The sequence below is a fragment of the Physeter macrocephalus genome, chromosome 1 (assembly GCF_002837175.3).
Source record: "Physeter macrocephalus isolate SW-GA chromosome 1, ASM283717v5, whole genome shotgun sequence".
NCBI classification, from domain to species: domain Eukaryota; kingdom Metazoa; phylum Chordata; class Mammalia; order Artiodactyla; family Physeteridae; genus Physeter; species Physeter macrocephalus.
In genome coordinates, this window is record NC_041214.2 from 145,449,927 (window position 1) to 145,468,005 (window position 18,079).

The window sequence follows — 18,079 nt, forward strand, 5'->3', positions numbered from 1 at the left end:
GGGGCACGAACCCGTGTCCCCTGCATTGGCAGGCGGACTCTCAACCACTACGCCACCAGGGAAGCCCCAAGGTTTTTTTTTAATCAAGAGTTTGACCACTGCTCATGTGTATACACCACTGTTGAACTTTCATTTCCCAGGGAAACCCAGAATCATTCACTGTGTTGAAGGAACTTTTCTCAAAAAGGCCAAGATGAACCTAGTATTTGTCATAAAACAACTTTCCAAAATGCCAGCCTTGCCTTTGCTAAACACTCCTACATATCTGTGGGCTTATGACTTAACAGCATCTCATTCCATGGTCTCCAGACAACTGCAGTGAAGCAGGGAAAATGATGTCAGGCAAAGTCATGTGATGCATTTGTTTCATATGGACACAGTCATGTTAGAAGTAGACCTCTCACTCCAAATGGACTCTTCAGAGCAGACTGGGACATCACTCTCCTTGTCATTATAATGTGCAGTACATCAACATTGCTAAGCCAGTCCCCTCTCTGCCTCCCTCCTTTACTCTGAAGCAAGACTGTACGTGTAACACTTTCACGAATGTTAAAAACAGAAATACGTTTTTCTGTGTTTTTTTTTTTTTGGCATTGCTTCATATCGCCACTGATTCCTTCCTTCTCTTCACACTTGATGAAATCATAATGATTCATAATCTTTGGTTAGAATGGTTGTGTGATACACTTAGGTAGGGGCAATAAGCCTATTATATTACCCAAAGAAATGGGTTTAAAAATAATAGAATGATGGCATCCTTAACTAAATCTAATGTGTCAGAGACTCATACAAGACTTCAGTCCTATTTGACACAACTAAAATTAAGCCAGCATAAAAGCCTCAAGCTTTGGAACTCACAGGCTTTCTTTTCCTGTAGAGGAATAAGAGGAATCAGGATGATGACTGTCACAGATATTTTGGATAAGAGGTACGACTCTAACCTATGCATCTTCAAACTCTATGCAGCCAAGATGCTAACACTGAGGGCAAAATGACTGGAAACAAAAGGAATGAGAGATGATGAACTTGAAGTCAAATAATTTAATTTTAGTGAGTCATGTCAAGAGAAAACAGCATTTCAGAGGATCAAAAGGAAAGAAAAGGAATGTTAACAAGAGTCTATGGCCCTGGGCTTCCCTGGTGGCGCAGCGGTTGCGCGTCCGCCTGCCGAGGCAGGGGAACCGAGTTCTCGCCCCGGTCCGGGAGGATCCCGCGTGCCGCGGAGCGGCTGGGCCCGCGGGCCATGGCCGCTGAGCCTGCGCGTCCGGAGCCTGTCCTCCGCGACGGGAGAGGCCACAGCAGAGGGAGGCCAGCATACCACAAAAAAAAAAAAAAAAAAAAAAAAAAAAAAAAAAAAGAGTCTATGGCCCAAATGAAGCAGAGAATTAATTACATCCTAAGAAGTAAAAGAAAATAAAGACGTTGTCTAATTCAGCCTCTTCATTGTGCAGATAAGAAAATCAAGTAAGAAAAACACAGTGATCTACCTAAAGCCATTTGATTAAGAGCAAGAAGAGAAATGGCACCCAAAGAACAACACTCCCAGTTCCGTTCTCTCTCTACCCTATGAAGGAAGAGCCGCACACATGAATAAAATTCTCCAAAAAAAAAAAAAACCAGGGACAGATGGCACCATTATAAAAATCTAATGGTTATTGTGTTTCATCTATGAAAGCTACATCTTTCTCTATATTTAATTAGTAATATCCTAAAATAGATGAATTAACCTACTCACTGAGTTAATTTCATATTTTCAGGGTGTGTATTTCAACTCTATTATTTACAGAGTGTCCTTTAAAAAAAATAGAAATGTCCATAACACATACATATCAGGTTTGAACATCATTTTCTGTCATCCACCACAAAGTGAGACAGGAAAACACATTTCCACTTTGTTAAGACGGTGCCACCAACATAAACGATCACAATTCTAGCTTCTATCTAACAACACTCAAATCCAAAACTGATTTTCCACCAGTTTCCCCCTTGATTATTCAACACCTGGCAGAAAAGAAACATGCAACATTTCTTCTCTCTCAAGAACATCTTTGAACAGAGAACACAGTGTATCATACAAATATCACATTGACTACAATCTAACTGGAAACCATGTGGTCCTGACATTTGCTGCTGTCCCTTCTTCTCTCTGCTAGCGCCATATGCAAAATTTACAACCTGCCAGAGAGTACTCAGCTTTGCTCCGGGGACCCTCTGGTAGTGAGAAACCTCCTTGGGGATATAATTGTAGAGTGTTCACAAAAGCAAATTTTTCATCTTGAAGAAGTTTGTCAGCACTCAGGCTGCAAGTATCCAGGCAACTGTGAGATGAAACACAAGGTTGGTCACAGGGTTGGAGAGAAAAGATGATAAGAATGTATGAATCAAATAAATGAGACCCATCATACATTTGCCTAAGCTTAAGCACTGCTCTGACTGTAACACCAATTAGAAGAATTGTGAATAAAGAGAAAACTTAGCACCTTCTGCAGACTTACACTTTTGATTTCTCCTGACTGCCTGACACCCAGTTCCAGATCTATTCTTTGCATCCCTGGCCACACTCAGAAATCTGTCCTTCTGCACCCACCACTCTGCTCAGCCTTCTCCATCCCACCTTCACCACAGGGCATCATGTCTCATTGTTAGGAGAAAAATATTCGTCTGAAAATGCAAGTGATTTGTAACCAGACTTAACAGGTTCACCCTCCCAGAGGCATATTACATCTCTGAAAAGGAACATGTTGCCCCCAAGAAATGAGTTTCAAGCGCTGGGATTTGGGCTGAGATGTCTGGGAGCTCAAAGGTCTTCTCAGCACTTTGGAAATTATACTAGAGGGTTTTTTTTTTTTTTCCATAAACAGATACACTCAGCTCTAGGGTAGAGTTAGAATAATAGAAATCACGTGAATTTAGGACATTTTGGACACTGGTTCTGGTTCCCCAAAGTGAGAGTCAAGTAAATCATTTTACCTCTCCTCTTCCATGTATTCATCCATGAAGCAGGTCTCAGAATACCTACCTCAAAGCACTTTCATGGAGATCACGAGGTTAATATGTATGTGAAAACATTTTACAAATATTAGTCACCTTCTTTAATGAAATTTATTTTCCTCATTGATGTTAATCATTAGGGAAGTACATCCCAGTGACTCTAACTTTTTAAAGGTTTCTTCTAAAGTAGGGGTTGGCAAACTTTGTCTCTAAAAAGTCAGATAGTAAACCATTTTGGCTTTGCGGACCATACAGCCCCTTCAACTATGAAACCCTGCTGTTGTAGGAGAAAAGCAGCAATAGGTGATACGTAAACAAATGGACATGGCTAGATTTGGCTCACAGGTTGTCTTTTGCCAATCCCTGTTCTGAAGACAAATTGCCAAAATAGGGATATATGTTCATTACAATTATGAAAGAGCCAAGTCATCTGTTTTGAAACTAATCATTCATTTTTCCACCTCTTAGACCAAACAATATACTTGACAGTATCTGTTTCCTTGACTTTCATCTGAGCCTCCACATAAACTAGTTCTCTAACAAACAGCTCATAAGCAAAGAGTAAAGATGATGTGCATTCTTACATAAGTGCAATCTATTCTCCACTCCATGGCCCCACGCCTTGTGGGCAGGCCCCCCTGATGTCAAATGCCATTGGTAACCCTGTGGAGGAGTGGCTTGCTGGTCAACGCTTCTCACTTTCTCTCTCTGGGTAAGTGATAGAGAATAAGGCTCTGATGAAGGAAACAGGAGCTGATGGCCCAGGGTTTCTGATGCAAAGACTTCCAGACTGTGGCTCCCCTATTTTAGAGTAACTGAGTCCCCATCATAACATCCTGTATTTTGACCCTGCCAAATGCACGATTTCTAGGTGTTCTGACTATCCCTTTGGCTACCTGTCCTCTCCGTTACCCCTTGCCCTGGAGCCACCACTGCAGAACTTCTGTCATTGTCTTTGCTCTAGCCAGCAGGGGCAGTACCCACAAGGAAATATTAAACAGCAGCAGAACTATAATCCAAGTTATTTTTAGGTCACACTCTTCTGGAGTAGGTAGCGTCAAATCAGTGTGTCTACTTCAGCAACTCCTCAACAATTGCACGTTAATTGTCAGGGTGTCTCCCACCTTCTGGCCTCTATCTTGTCCCCCTTGATCCTTCCAAACATTGGTTCCAGGCATAACCTGTCACCATGCTCATATAGGAAAACACACAAACAAAAATAAAATTTAAAAACCTCTCCATCTCTACATGTGTTACCATCATTAAGAATCTACAATGCAGTATTATCTGGTATGTATCTCCCACAGGCTCAGATGTACAGCACTTTGCTTTCATTCACTTTAACCTTCTCTGTCTAAGAATCTGGATAAATGCTGGGGTGAAAGGCAGTCCATACAGACCCACACAAGTAAATATAAAGCCGGGGTCCTTGTGTGACTTCTCTCCCTGGGCAATGCGGATAGATAGCCAGGCTTGTAACTGTTCTACCTCCTGACCTAATCTTTCTCGACGTTTCACCCATCTTTCTTCTCCAAACACCTGCTGCTACCCAGACTTATTATCTATCACCTGGAACATTATCCTTCTAACTAATCTCTCTTGCATCTGTTTGCCCCATTTCACGTGCCCTCCACCATTAAGAATGTTTTAACTAAAGTGCCAACCTGTCCCTTCTTTCGCAGGTGTGTTGCCTGGGGATCACCATCATCAAAACAAGCAGGAGAACTAGTTTAAATGCATATTCCTGAGCTCCACCCTTGGAAATACTGAATCACAGTCTAGGGGTGGAGCTTAGCAATCTGCATGTCTTCATTTCTTAACCCTTCTCCTTCCCACCCTGTAATTCTCTTGTCTATTAAGTGTTAGAACCACTGGCTTAGAGGAAAAGAGCCCATCTCCAAAGATGACCTGGCCTTTTACTGCATGTCCACAAAGTGTCAAACTGGTCCACTCACCCTTTCTCCTACCCTCACAGGTCCGGTGGAAATGTGATAGAGCTGGTCATCATGGTAGCTAAATGTTTCTCCAGGTTTTTTTCTGGAAGCATAAGCTTGGACTCTCAGAAGTGCTGTTTGTTTTCTTGACTTTTGGAGGTGAGATTTTCCCTCCCACAAGCCCAGGCACTAGACTACAGCCCCCACCCTGTGCTTTCACACAGTTTCCACCATGTGGGTGAAAGTTGTCTAATTGTGGGAGGACATGGAACTTGAGGCATGAGCTGTGTTCTTCCAGCTGCACCTCTGTCGGCATCCACTGGGAAAGCTGGTGGTGGGAGGAGTGACTTCATCAAAACATTGCATCCCCTATCTTGAAAGCTCCTCTGACGGCAGGGGCAGGGTCTGCATACCTGGGAACCAGGTTTGTGACTAGCTCAATACACATTTGCTGTATTAATGAATCATAGAAAGAAGCAATCAATCCAGAAAGGAACAAATGAATAAAAAGCCCAGACTCAGGGAGAGGGTGGGCTGAATACCTTAAAAGTCATTTTTTTTATGCACAACCATGATTTTTTTTTAACATCTTTATTGGAGTATAATTGCTTTACAATGTTCTGTTAGTTTCTTCTGTAGGCAAGCATGATTTTTGACACAGTAATTCAACACATCTGCTTGTTGGTTTACTCTTTGGGAATGAGATTCTGGAAAAGATTGAGTATAAGAAATAGTATGAATTATACTCTCTTTCTGTGATTATACCCTCTGTGATGTCACTATTAACCAAAGCCAATAAATAGTAAACTTCTCATTTATTCATTATTCCTACTGTTGAGATTATGATGAGGCTCCAACATAACAGCTTCCCTCAATCATCATTTTGGACAAACAGAACATTCTTTAGAAGCATATGGATGTGTGGGTGTGGGTCTGTGGTGCGTGGTGTGGGGGAAGGATCATGAAGGCCTGGAAAAAGTAATACTTTGAAACTCAAAAAGCAAATTGCACCTATTTCAGCAAATTGGAAATTGATGGTATGTAACTCTGAAGGGCTTAGCAGTAGCTATTATTTCCATCCAGGCTATTATTAACTGGTAATATTTTCTCTAGTAAACATTCAATTACCATAGCAACAGGAGTCATGTCATGTGGACACAAGCGCTCCCCGGTTTTGCCAGAGAAACGGATGGTGTTTTAAATGAACTTTAGAAAATGTAAAGAGACGTGCCAAAAAAAATTTTGGGAATACTAAGTTCAATTTTTACTGGAGACAAAGGAAAGGAGAGAACTCTGATAAAGTGGAAACTTCACAAACTCCGCTTCTGTTATACTGCACCTGGAACCCTCTCAGCAAACACAGAAGTGTCTTTCCTCCTGTCTGAGCCAAACCCTCTGCTGTGCCCTGCCCTAGGTGTCATCACATGTCCCCTTCTCATGCACTTACTTACAAAGTCAAATACAGCTTCTAAATCTTCCAGCTTCAATCTCTTCCTCCACTATGTCTCCCCATGGATATCCTTTAAATTATCATTTGTATTGACATGCAACATGCTTAAAAAACATAGTAAATCATAAGAGTACAGCACAATAAACTATTTCAAAGTGAACAAAAAACACACCTATGTACCCACTACACAGTCAAGAAATAGAATACAGCAGTACCCAGAAAGTCTATATATACTCTAGTCTATATATTAGTCCTCTGACCTGAAAGGTAACCAGTAAGAGTTAATTTTCCTTGTGTTTGAAATTTATATAAATTGGCATTCATATTACACACTCTGTAGCATCCAGCTTCATCCACTCAAAAATATAGTCAGTAGAATCATCCATATTGTTGCATGGAAGAAAAGTATGTCCATTTCATTGCTCTATTAGTTTCCTACAGCTGCTGTAACCACAAACTAGGTTGCTTAACAGAAGTTTGTTGTCTCACAATTTTGGAAGCTAGATATCCAAGATCGAGGTGTCAGCAGAGCTAATTCCTTGTAAAGGAATATCTGTTCCATGCTCGTCTCTCAGCTTCTGGTGGTTTGCCGGCAATCTTTGGCACTTCCGGTCTTGTAGGTGTATCATTTTGTTCTCTGCCTTCATGTTCATATGGCATTCTCCCTGTTTGTATCTCTCTCTCTTCACAAGACATTCTTTTTATAAGGTCACCAGTCATATTGGATTAGAGACCCAACCTACTTCAGTGTGACTTCATCTTAAATAATTATATCTGCAATGACCTGATTTCCAAATAAGGTCACATTCTAAGGTTCTGAGGATTAGGATTCCAACACGTGAATTTGGAGGAGAACACAATTAAAGCCATAACAAGTGCTATAAATTATTCCATTGTATAAATATACCACAGTTTATTTATTCATTCCACTGTTGTTGGATATTGGGTAAGACCTAATTTGGGCTACTCTAAAATGGGACCAGGGTCGATCCTTGACAAAATCAAAGAGCATGAAGTTTGCCTTTGACATTGCTTATTTCTTTGTGATGGGCATCCCACTGTATATTTTCCTCTCTTCTCAATGTCTTTTTTCTCTACAGATTCTATCCTGTTCCAGCTGCTTAACAATTAATGACAATAAGGTTTGCTGATTTGGTCTTTGGAAGTTACACCTCTGCCCAAATTTCCCTTTAGAAGGAGATTCCAGAAGACCAGAAATCACTTAAACTGAATGGAATGCCTCTCTAGACTTGAACTTCAGAATGTGGGAAATATTCAGAGGAGGGCTGGCATGATTTTTCCCAAATCAAACAGGAAAACCCATGGAGACTTTCGTTACACAATAGGACCCACACATAGTGTGCTAGTAGATACCACGTGATAAAATGATAACAGGTACATCATTACTGCCTCAATAATGCAGCACAGAAAACATCCACTTCGACTATCCACAGCTTAGAACAACAATTATTTACTCTCACAGAACTGAGTGTCAGCTACTGTTTGGCTGAGCCAGGCTGGACGCCTGATCCAAGCTGCAGGATCGGTTCAAGTCTGCTCAACAATTTTTTTTTTTTTTCTGGGGTCCAAATTCCAGAGGCAAGAAAGGCAAGGTTAGTGTGCAGAAACATTTCAAGCCTCTGTTCAATTCAACATCTCAACCTCACCTCAATTCAACATCTAATTGACTAAGGTAAGTACCATGACCAAGTAAACAGAAGTGGGGCAAGGAGGTATATTCCTCCATGGAGATGAGGAGAGTGAATATTTGTTAAATAGTAAGGTAATCCACCACAGAAAAGATGAGAAATTTCTATGTTTAGATGACATAAGGTAGAGATAGAGACAAGCTGAAATTATTTGCCTCTGACTTGATGATTTTCTCAGATTAGCTAAGGATTTCTTAGGCTGAATATCTTTCCTGATATTCAAGATATAATGGTGAGCTGACAAGATATAATGGTGATTGCATTAGTTTGCTAAGGCTGCCATAACAGATACCATAGACTGGGTGGCTTAAACAATAGAAATTTATTGTCTCACAATTCTGGAGGCTAGAAGTCCAAGATCAAGGTGTTGACAGGGTTGGTTTCTTCTGAGGCCTCTCTCTTGGCTGGTAGATAACTGTCTTCTTCCTGTGTCCTCACATGGTTACTTCAGTGTGTGTCTGTGTCCAAATTTCCTCTACCTATAAGGACACCAATCATATTGGACTAGGGCCCACCCTAATGACCTCATTTAAACTTAATTACTTCTTTAAAGACCTTATTTCCAAATGCCATTACATTCTGAGGTACCAGAAGTTAGGATTTCAACATATAAATTTGGGAGGGACACAACTCAGCCATAACAGTGGCCAAGAGCATAGGATCTGGAATCAAAGAGAAGCGGATTTGAATCATGCATCCACCACTTTCTAACTGGATGACCAACTTTTCCAAACTCTCCAAACTCCAGTTGTCCCATCTCTAAAACTGGAGATCATAATATCTCCTCAGCAGATTGCCTTGCCATTGCTTTTAGGAATAAATGAGATAATACACATAAATTACTGTCACAGTATCTGACACAGTATTATAAAATTCACAAATAATTACAGCTGCTGTTATTATATAACATTTAACATGTAACGTATTATATAACATACGATCGATTTATAAAGTCATGTAATATAAAAATCCCCTTTCATCCAATGAAAACAAGATATCTTCATTTGTAGGCCAGAAACAACCCCTAAATAATTTTATACATTTTTATAACAACTTGTCCTTTTTAATTTAAAAAAACCCCACTTTCTTAGTCTTTCCCTACAAAGGTCTTCTGAGCCAGGTATGCATGTTATTTTGCAGCTGAAGAATGTGGGGCACATGGAAGTTTAGTGATTTCACTGGCAACATGGAGTTAGTGGAAGATAAGCTACTACAAGAATCCAGTCTTTCTCTACAAGCTTGGCTCACTGATCTCAACTGAACTGACTTTACTCCTTTCTTTGCTTTGATGATCATACACAGTTTGACTGGAGAGTTACACTATAATTTCACAGTGATTACATGCCCCTGAAGATCATTTTGTAAGTAAATGTTTTGAAACCAAAGATAATCATTGTTATACGACCATAACCCTTTTTCTTAGGCCATATTCTCCACCAAGAATTTAACCAAGCTAAAGTTACACTTCAGAGTCTCAGTAGCCTGCTCTGGGCTCTGTTCTGCAGATCTGGAACTACAATGCCATCAGGCTATCTGGAGATGCATTACTGTTTTCTGGCCTCTGGGATAACCTCTATCCTTTCCACTTAAGCACAAATACAAAGAAAGCTGCCACAGTGCTCTCGACATGAGGGCTCTCAAACACAGCACATGAGGGCTCTCAAACACAGCACGCTAAGATGAATCAGAACACAGGCCTTGTATAAGTCATTCAAAAGTGGAACATCCTGTCCAGAAGCTCTGAAATGTGCTCCCAATATCTGGACATACCAAAGGTCCTCCTCCCTTTTTAGAAACTTCCTAATTTCTTGGCCACATTGTCTCCAGGAACATTGCCAGGTTTGAGAATTCTGTACTCTAGGTTGGTAGCTCAGAGCTACCTCTACCTAATAACTCCAGAGGGTAGCTCAGAATTGTGGCTTCCTGAGTTCTCTATTGACAAATAAAGAAATAATCTACAGTACTGGGTAATAGGGACCCCTGTTCTAGGTAGTCTATCTTTCCTGCATTTTCAAACCTGCCTGAAATTTTATAACGAGTGATAAAAATTTAGATTGTACCCATTTATAGACCTACAGAGTGAATAAGCAATTCTTTACCCATAAGATTATCCTTCTGGCTCATAAGTCACAGAGTAAAGAGCAAAAGAGAAGTATCTTGGCAATTACATCTGCCTTTGGCATTGGACAATAAATTATATTTATCAGCTACCATTTTTTCAGAGTCATAAGAGAAAATGTGACACTTTTTTAAGATAATAACAAAAAAGGCCTACAGTTTACATTCCTTCAGTCTCTGTCACTTTGTTCTCAGAACCCTGTCTCACTCTTCTGTTGTCATGTGGTAAAACTCATCTGGAACACATAATGTTTATATTGATTTGACTTTTTACTCCATTTTCACTGTTTGGTGTAAAAGCAAAGGCTTTCTGGGCTTAATAATGTATTTCACTCAATTCGTGGCAATGATTTTTAGAAACAGAAATGATAGCAGTTTCCATATTCACAGTTCCCAATAAACTTGTCATCAAAAGTTCTCAAAGAGCTCTCATTAATCACTTTTAGTCATTTCTTCCATGCAAATGAAGAGGGCTAGAAATGATTTGAGCTGTGCTTGCAGTGGATTCAATGGCAAAATCTAAAATAATATTGCTTTTTTTTTTTTCAGAAAAGTGAAGATGTCCCTCTATAATTCCTAGATACTGATAACACTAGGGGATCTGACTTTCCTGAAGACAGGAAAATAAGGAGAATGCACCTCCTGTTTGAAGCAGGAAAAACAAGAAAAAGGAAAAAAAAAGCACCTTCTTTAGAACAGTCTTAGGAAAAGATATAATTTAAGTTTAACAGTTTATATTGTGCTCATTTGAATCTGGTGGATATTGTTTTGAACATTGAACTATTGAAATCAAGAGATAAACAATGGAGAGGATCAAAATTAAAAGTTAAATCCTTGCATGTGTGTGGATGTGTGTCTCTGTGTGTGTTTTCTTCAAATGGGCAAACCAGCTTGTACTTTCTTTCATCTGAAACCTGCTTTGGCAAGGATTGCCCTTCCAGAACTTCAGATAAACTATTTAGGTGGGATTTCTGGATTGGTTGCTGGAAATGCGATCCCAATCCCCTCCCTGATTTCCTGTGTAACCTGGAGAGCTTAATCTCTATACCCTGTTTCCTCATCAGTAACTTTATTCAAATGTGGTTGGGGGTGAGGGCGGAGCGGTGGGAAAGTCACACGGAGGTCAAGAGGGCAAAGGGAGAAACACAAGGGATCACTTTTTTTAAGAGTAGTAACTTAGATTGCCTGAATATCTCATCAAGCCTTTGTGGGCCACACATTTTTGCTCGGAGAATTCATTATAAAAAGCAAGAAAGAGAAAAGATTTTGTAGGTACATCTATCTATATATCCCAAAACTATTATAGTTATTTAAACTTAGGCTATGGATAAGATATAGAATGAAGGTGGAGTGGTATATGTTTCTACATATCCATGACCCTCTCTCCCCAACTAAAGCCACTAAACCATCAGATTTGCAAGCAGAGAAGAGTGAGAATGTTATTTAAGTCAGTTTAGCTTTCTTAATGTGACTGTGCAACAGTGGTTTTCAACCCTGAGTGGGCATCAGAATCTCATCTAAATCTTTCAAATAATATAAATGTTTGGCTCCACACTTACATGACTGAATCAGAATTTCTAAAATATTCATAAATCCCCACAGGTAATTTTGAGAAGCAGCCAAAATTGGGAAATATGTAGGTCTGAGCGATTCTGATTTTTTTGGAACTCATAAAGAACATTCTAATCACTGATTGCAATTTTTCCTTACTCATTTTAAAAACATTAAGTCGACATAGTCTGAATTAAACACTTGAGTTTGTGTTGAATAGTTACAATAGGTACTTTCCTGTCTAACACTGTCCAAAAAAGTTATTTGTATTTCAAATTCCTACCACCCCACCATGTAGATCAGCAGAATCTTAGCCCTTGAAAATATCTTTCCCTGGGTCAAGGTTTCTCAGCCTTGGCACTATTGACATTTTAAGTTGGAGGACTCTGTTGTGAGGGACTGCCCTGTGCACGATAGGATGTTTAGCAGCATCCCTGGCCTCTGTCTACTAGGTGCAGTACCGCACATTCTCCCCCAGCTTTGACAAACAAAAATGTCTCCTTCATTGCCAAGTGTCGCCTAGAGGGCAGAATCAGCCCCAGCTGAGAACCACTGCCTTGTCTGAATGGAAGAAACACACAGCAATAGCATTACATTAAATAGTTCTCACCCATCAAGCTTTCCTTGACTTGGGTCTTTCAGAACACTCAGGGGATCTTCCTGATGCTCTGGCATCAATGGAACAGGTTCTCCTTACTGCTACCACTACTTGTTGCATCCTTTAATTACCACCTCTACTCTACTATCCCTGCTGTCTCTACCAGGGAGAGGTCATTACTAACCACTAATCACTGCTCCATTCCACCATCTCTAGGGGCAATCATGGCGCTGCTAAAGGCTATTCTCCTTCCACAGACCTCTCCTGTGAAGCTATCCCCTCCAAGTTAAGTCCATCTCAAAGAATTAACTGCTAGAGGCTCTAGACATCAGGAATCACTGTGACCTTGGCACAGTGATTTTTCTTTTTAACATCTTTGTTGGATATAATTGCTTTACAATGGTGTGTTAGTTTCTGCTTTATAGCAAAGTGAATCAGCTATACATATACATATATCCCCATATCTCTTCCCTCTCGTGTCTCCCTCCCTCCCACCCTCCGTATCCCACCCCTCTAGGTGGTCACAAAGCACCCAGCTGATCTCCCTGTGCTATGTGGCTGCTTCCCACTAGCTATCTACTTTACATTTGGTAGGGTATATATGTACATGTCACCCTCTCACTTCGTCCCAGCTTACCCTTCCCCCTTCCCGTGTCCTCAAGTCCGTTCTCTAGTAGGTCTGTGTCTTTATTGGCACAGTAATTTGATGGACCCTGCAAAAGAGTGAATTGTCTTCCCTCTGAGGCATAATAACTATGTTTAATTATTTGTCATTGTACTTTTTCATTTCTTTTACCATATTCTTCCCTGAATAACTGAAGTAACAGGGAGGGCTTTTTTAATACAATCCTGGACAGATATAGTCTGAAACAAAGTTACTTGAAGCACTGGATAGGTTTTGTAAGTCGATAGTAGAAGCAAATGTCATGAAAGCCAAGATGGTACATATGCCCATTCTGGGACTCAGATTACATCCAAAGGATAAGAAGGTAAATTGGAAAGAGAAAATCTTGAACTGACAAAATTTAAATACTAAATTGATAAATGTAAAGGCAGAGTAATTATTTCAACTTAAATTGGAAAATCGAGTTTTCCTTGACAGTGTCAAGGAAGCTGTTATAGTTAGGCTTGGGTATAGAAAAGTTATTTTAAAAAATATATTTCTGCAGGTGTGAATCTGTAAATGTTTAATGACAACCCCTACACCATTTTCACCCTGGGCAAAAGCCTCTGAACTCCCCAAATGATCTTCCCACTTCTGCTTGAGCCAACAGTTTTTCCATTTCCCCCTCACTAGAAAAGCAAACTCAATTCTATGATAATAGTTTTTTTTAAGCTTTTTTGTCCAAAAGATTGGTAATATCATGTAAAACTTTTGAGTTCACAAAATGCTTTCTTGTCCATTATCTCAATAATTATCTTCATTTTTCAAATAAGAATCAGGCAAAGAAAGATGAGGTGACTTGCTTAAAGTTAATAAATGACAATTCTCAGACTACCATGTTGATCTGCTGATTTAAACACTGTGTACTGTACAATGTAGCCTGGTAGCTAAATATTCCAAAGTGCTTTAGGTTGACAGGAAATAATTTTATGAGTATCTTACATTATAAAATAATTGAAGCAGAGGACCACCTTCCATGTTTGTTGATTTGCATCATTTGGTACATAACAAAACAATATTGCAAGGGGCACAGATGGAAATGAGATCCTTGCAATGTTATGACAGCATCTTGGCTGGCTTCTTAACAATCTATTTTATTTTATGTAGGCACCACTTTCTCTTGTCAGATCCCTGGCTTGACTTCCTTTCATTCTGTGTTGTTTTTGCTGCTGCGGATCTCTGGGATAAGCCTCATCACGTACTGAAAGCCTGTGTCCTGGAATGGTTTGTCTTACAGCCCAAACACTGACTATTCAAACCTCCCTGACCCCTTCCTCTAAAGGTCAGTACATAATGGAATCATTGTCACTCATGCTCAGATGCAAATACTGTGTTCAGTTTTATATTCCATTCTAATGAATACGGTGAATACATATCATTCCTCTTCCTGTCCACACCCTTCCCAAGGATCTATAAAAAGGGAGGGGACAGGTGGGGTTTTCCCTTTTTTTAATCAGGTTTCCTGGAGTTTTCTATTGTTTCAACTGGGAATAGTCTACTAATAAGCAATTAATATTCTGAATTTAACATCTTATCACAGAAATTTCCAAATCCTTTCTGATAAATAGAAATCATTTTCCAAATGTTCTCAAGGGAAGCAGGAACATCCCTAACTACTAGTCTCCTGGTAGAAGAACATTTGGTCATCCTAGCTCACAATCCTGATATAAAAATTTTCACCCAGTATAAAAGGCAACTGCTTAATATTAGTGATGACTAGGAAAATTCTGGGACAAAATACCATTAGTGATGCATTTTATTAACTGGCTATTATTCTCATTCCTTCACTGCTGCCTATTTATGGAAACTTATGGGTAGGTGAATTATGCTAGTTACAACTATTAGAAAAACAAATTCTCTAAATAAAATTCTCAGTAATTTGGGTAGGAGGAGAGAAGAGAGAGAGAGAGGAAGGGGAATGTGAAAGACAAGAAGCCCATAATTATCATCAGTACAGAGTGAAATTATTACAGCTATAGATTTGGCTTCTCTTAAACTCTGGCGGCTTTGCAAAAAGATCTAAATCTGCAGGGGTTTTCCAATGAATGTGTAAATATAGTATGAATTGTCATTTCTATAAAAGCCCTTTGAGATTATATGTGACTGTATTTTTGGCTGTTTAAGTCAATTTCATCTTACTCCGTGACTACCACCAGCTGAGGCCTCTTCCTTTGCCTCCTCCATAACCAAAGGTCTACCTGACATCTCTGCTCAAATGGTTCACTGGTACCAGAACCTCATATATCCCAACTGAAGCAATTCCTTTAAGTAAAATGGAACAAGCATCTGAAATTCCTAAACTTGACATATTTTATGTCTATTAAAAAATATGTTTGACAGGTGAATACAAAAGTAGAATATGCTAGGGACTTCCCTGGCAGTCCATTCGTTAAGACTTTGGGCTTCAAATGCAAGGGGCGTGGGTCTGATCCCTGGCTGGGGACTGAAATCCCACATGCTGCAGACAAAAAAAAAAGTAGAATATGCTACTATAAAAAACTAAATTAACTATATGGGAATGAAGACATTAATAACTTAGTTAATATTATTCCAGTGTTTACTTGCTTTTTTGATTCTCCTAAAGGCATGGGTAATTATTAGGTTAAAAAATTGATGGTATTAAGTACCTTTATTATAATCATAATGTGTTCCTATGACACCATTTTCCCCTAAAACTCCTGTGTGTCTTTCCCCCTTCTTCCTATCCTTATTTGCTTATCTATTATCCTTCATTTTATTTACTTTATTATTTAGGATCTTTAAGGCTCAATTAATTAAAAATATATGATCAACTATATAAACAGACTTCTTTATTTTCAAAAACAAATATGGATTACCAGCCATTTAAAAATCAAAATATTCAATATATCAGAAAATAGACATTACTACAAGTGGGCTTATTTTTGCTTATTTGTAACACTTGGTTACTGTTCTAATCTAACAGTTCATAGTGATAAGTTTTACTTTAAACAATCCCATAATGCTGTTAATGGTTTTATTTTTTACACTTGACCCATCCATAAAAGTACCTACATGACATTATAATTTAGCATTATTAGTGGTTAAATTCCAAGCTAAAGCACTCAATTAGAATGAGACCTCTGATTCTTGAAACAACAATTTTCATATGTTCTATTTTTAGAATGTATAAGTTATGTAGTCTGTGGTGTGTCCAATAGGGTGAACATGATGAAATGTATAAAACCTTACAAGTAAGAATGAGGCCCATTAGTCAAATTGTGCTTTTAATCTGTAAAGGCATTACATCATGAGTCATTTAGAGGAAAGGGTAGAGTTTCCTCTTGAATTCATTACAGCATGAAAAGTAACATTTAGAAGGTAGAGTGTACAAAATGAAATTGTACCTCTCAGGTATAAGTATTTTTCCCATGAGAAAGTACACCTTCTATTTAAAAAGAGACTAACAGTATTCTTTCTCTAATTCTTAATGCAAAAATAACTGGAAAGCTATGAGCTCATTAGTAAAATCTCTAGAACTCCTGATGCCAAAAAGAGGGAGTGAAAATCAAGGCCATATAAATATATAGCAAAGAGAGATCGTTTCATTTAGGGAAATGGTATATGTAGATTTTTTAACTTGAGTCTAGAAAATTTTCTAGCAACAAAAAAATCCAGTCAAAACATATTTCTTGAAGAGCGCTGGGTAAATAAAATGGATGGCTTCTCTCACATTCTTCTCTTATGATTTACCAACTTAATATTCAGGAATTTCCAAAATCCATATCCTTGATTGAACATTAAAACACCTGAAAATTAAAATTTTAATGTAATTTTCTGTGACCTAAATTTATGTCTAAACTGTTTCTTTCTTGCAATAGTTATTTTTTTTAAAAGATGGCACCAAAAGGCCATAATATAAAAAGGTAGTGGGTATCAGTTCTCTTCTCTTCCAACCAATATCCTAGCCTCTCAGTTTTCTCATTGTAAATGTGGAGCTTTACAAATCCTTACCTATTTTACAATGTTACTATGAGAATAAATTCAAGTGATGTATGGAAATAATTAGAAACCTGAGCTATATCAGGATCATGTAATGAATAGTTGAGAGAATTTGAGCATATTTAGCCTGGAGAAGAGATGATTTGGGTTGCTTGGAATAGACGTCATCAAATATTTCAAGGATTAATCCATGGAAGCAAGATTAGAACTACTCAATATTACCTTCAACACAAACACACACACACGTGCATGCACACACAAACTAATAGATATATATTAACAGAGAAATGGGTTGGAGTCAATGGAAAGGAAGACATTTCTAAAGAACTTTGAGAAGTATGAGTTTCCCTACACCAGAGATGTTCAAATATAAGTTAAAAGACATCAGACATTATTATAGGAGCTGAAGAGAAAGTTAATTTACCAAAGGGCAACTGGGCTATATGACCTTTATGTCTCTTCCAGAGTTAAGAACCTAGTATCTTGAAATGTATAGAGCATAAACATATAGAGTTACTACTGAACTTGTTATTTTCAACGTTCTTTGCATAAGTGCCCAAACTACCTGAAGCGTGGGCTTCATAAAGCTATAAGGTTCTTTCACAGGGACAGTATTTTTATACCATCATCATCTCCATATGAAGGAGAAACTAAGCAAGCAGAAGTGCTAGAAATGTTAGTAGGAGCAAACCACCAAGTACGTAAATACATATGTAACAGTCTGGAAAACTGAGCAGGGAGGAAAGTCACAAGAGAAGGATGAGGGCTTACCTAATGGCATTGCTTTGCCCTGGGATTAGCTCTGTGCCTGCAAAAAAATGAAGAAATAAATATGTCACTTATATGGCTTGGGTTTAACCAAATTGATAGGATCCATGATGTCGAAGTCTTTGTATCTAGCTGTGAATAGATAAAACTTGTGTAAAAAAAAATCATTTTAAGTGATTATACAAATAATTTATTATAATTATTAAGAATAAAATTGGGGTTTCCCTGGTGGCTCAGTGGTTGAGAGTCCGCCTGCCAATGCAGGGGACACGGGTTCTTGCCCCAGTCCGGGAAGATCCCACGTGCCGCGGAGCGGCTGGGCCCGTGAGCCATGGC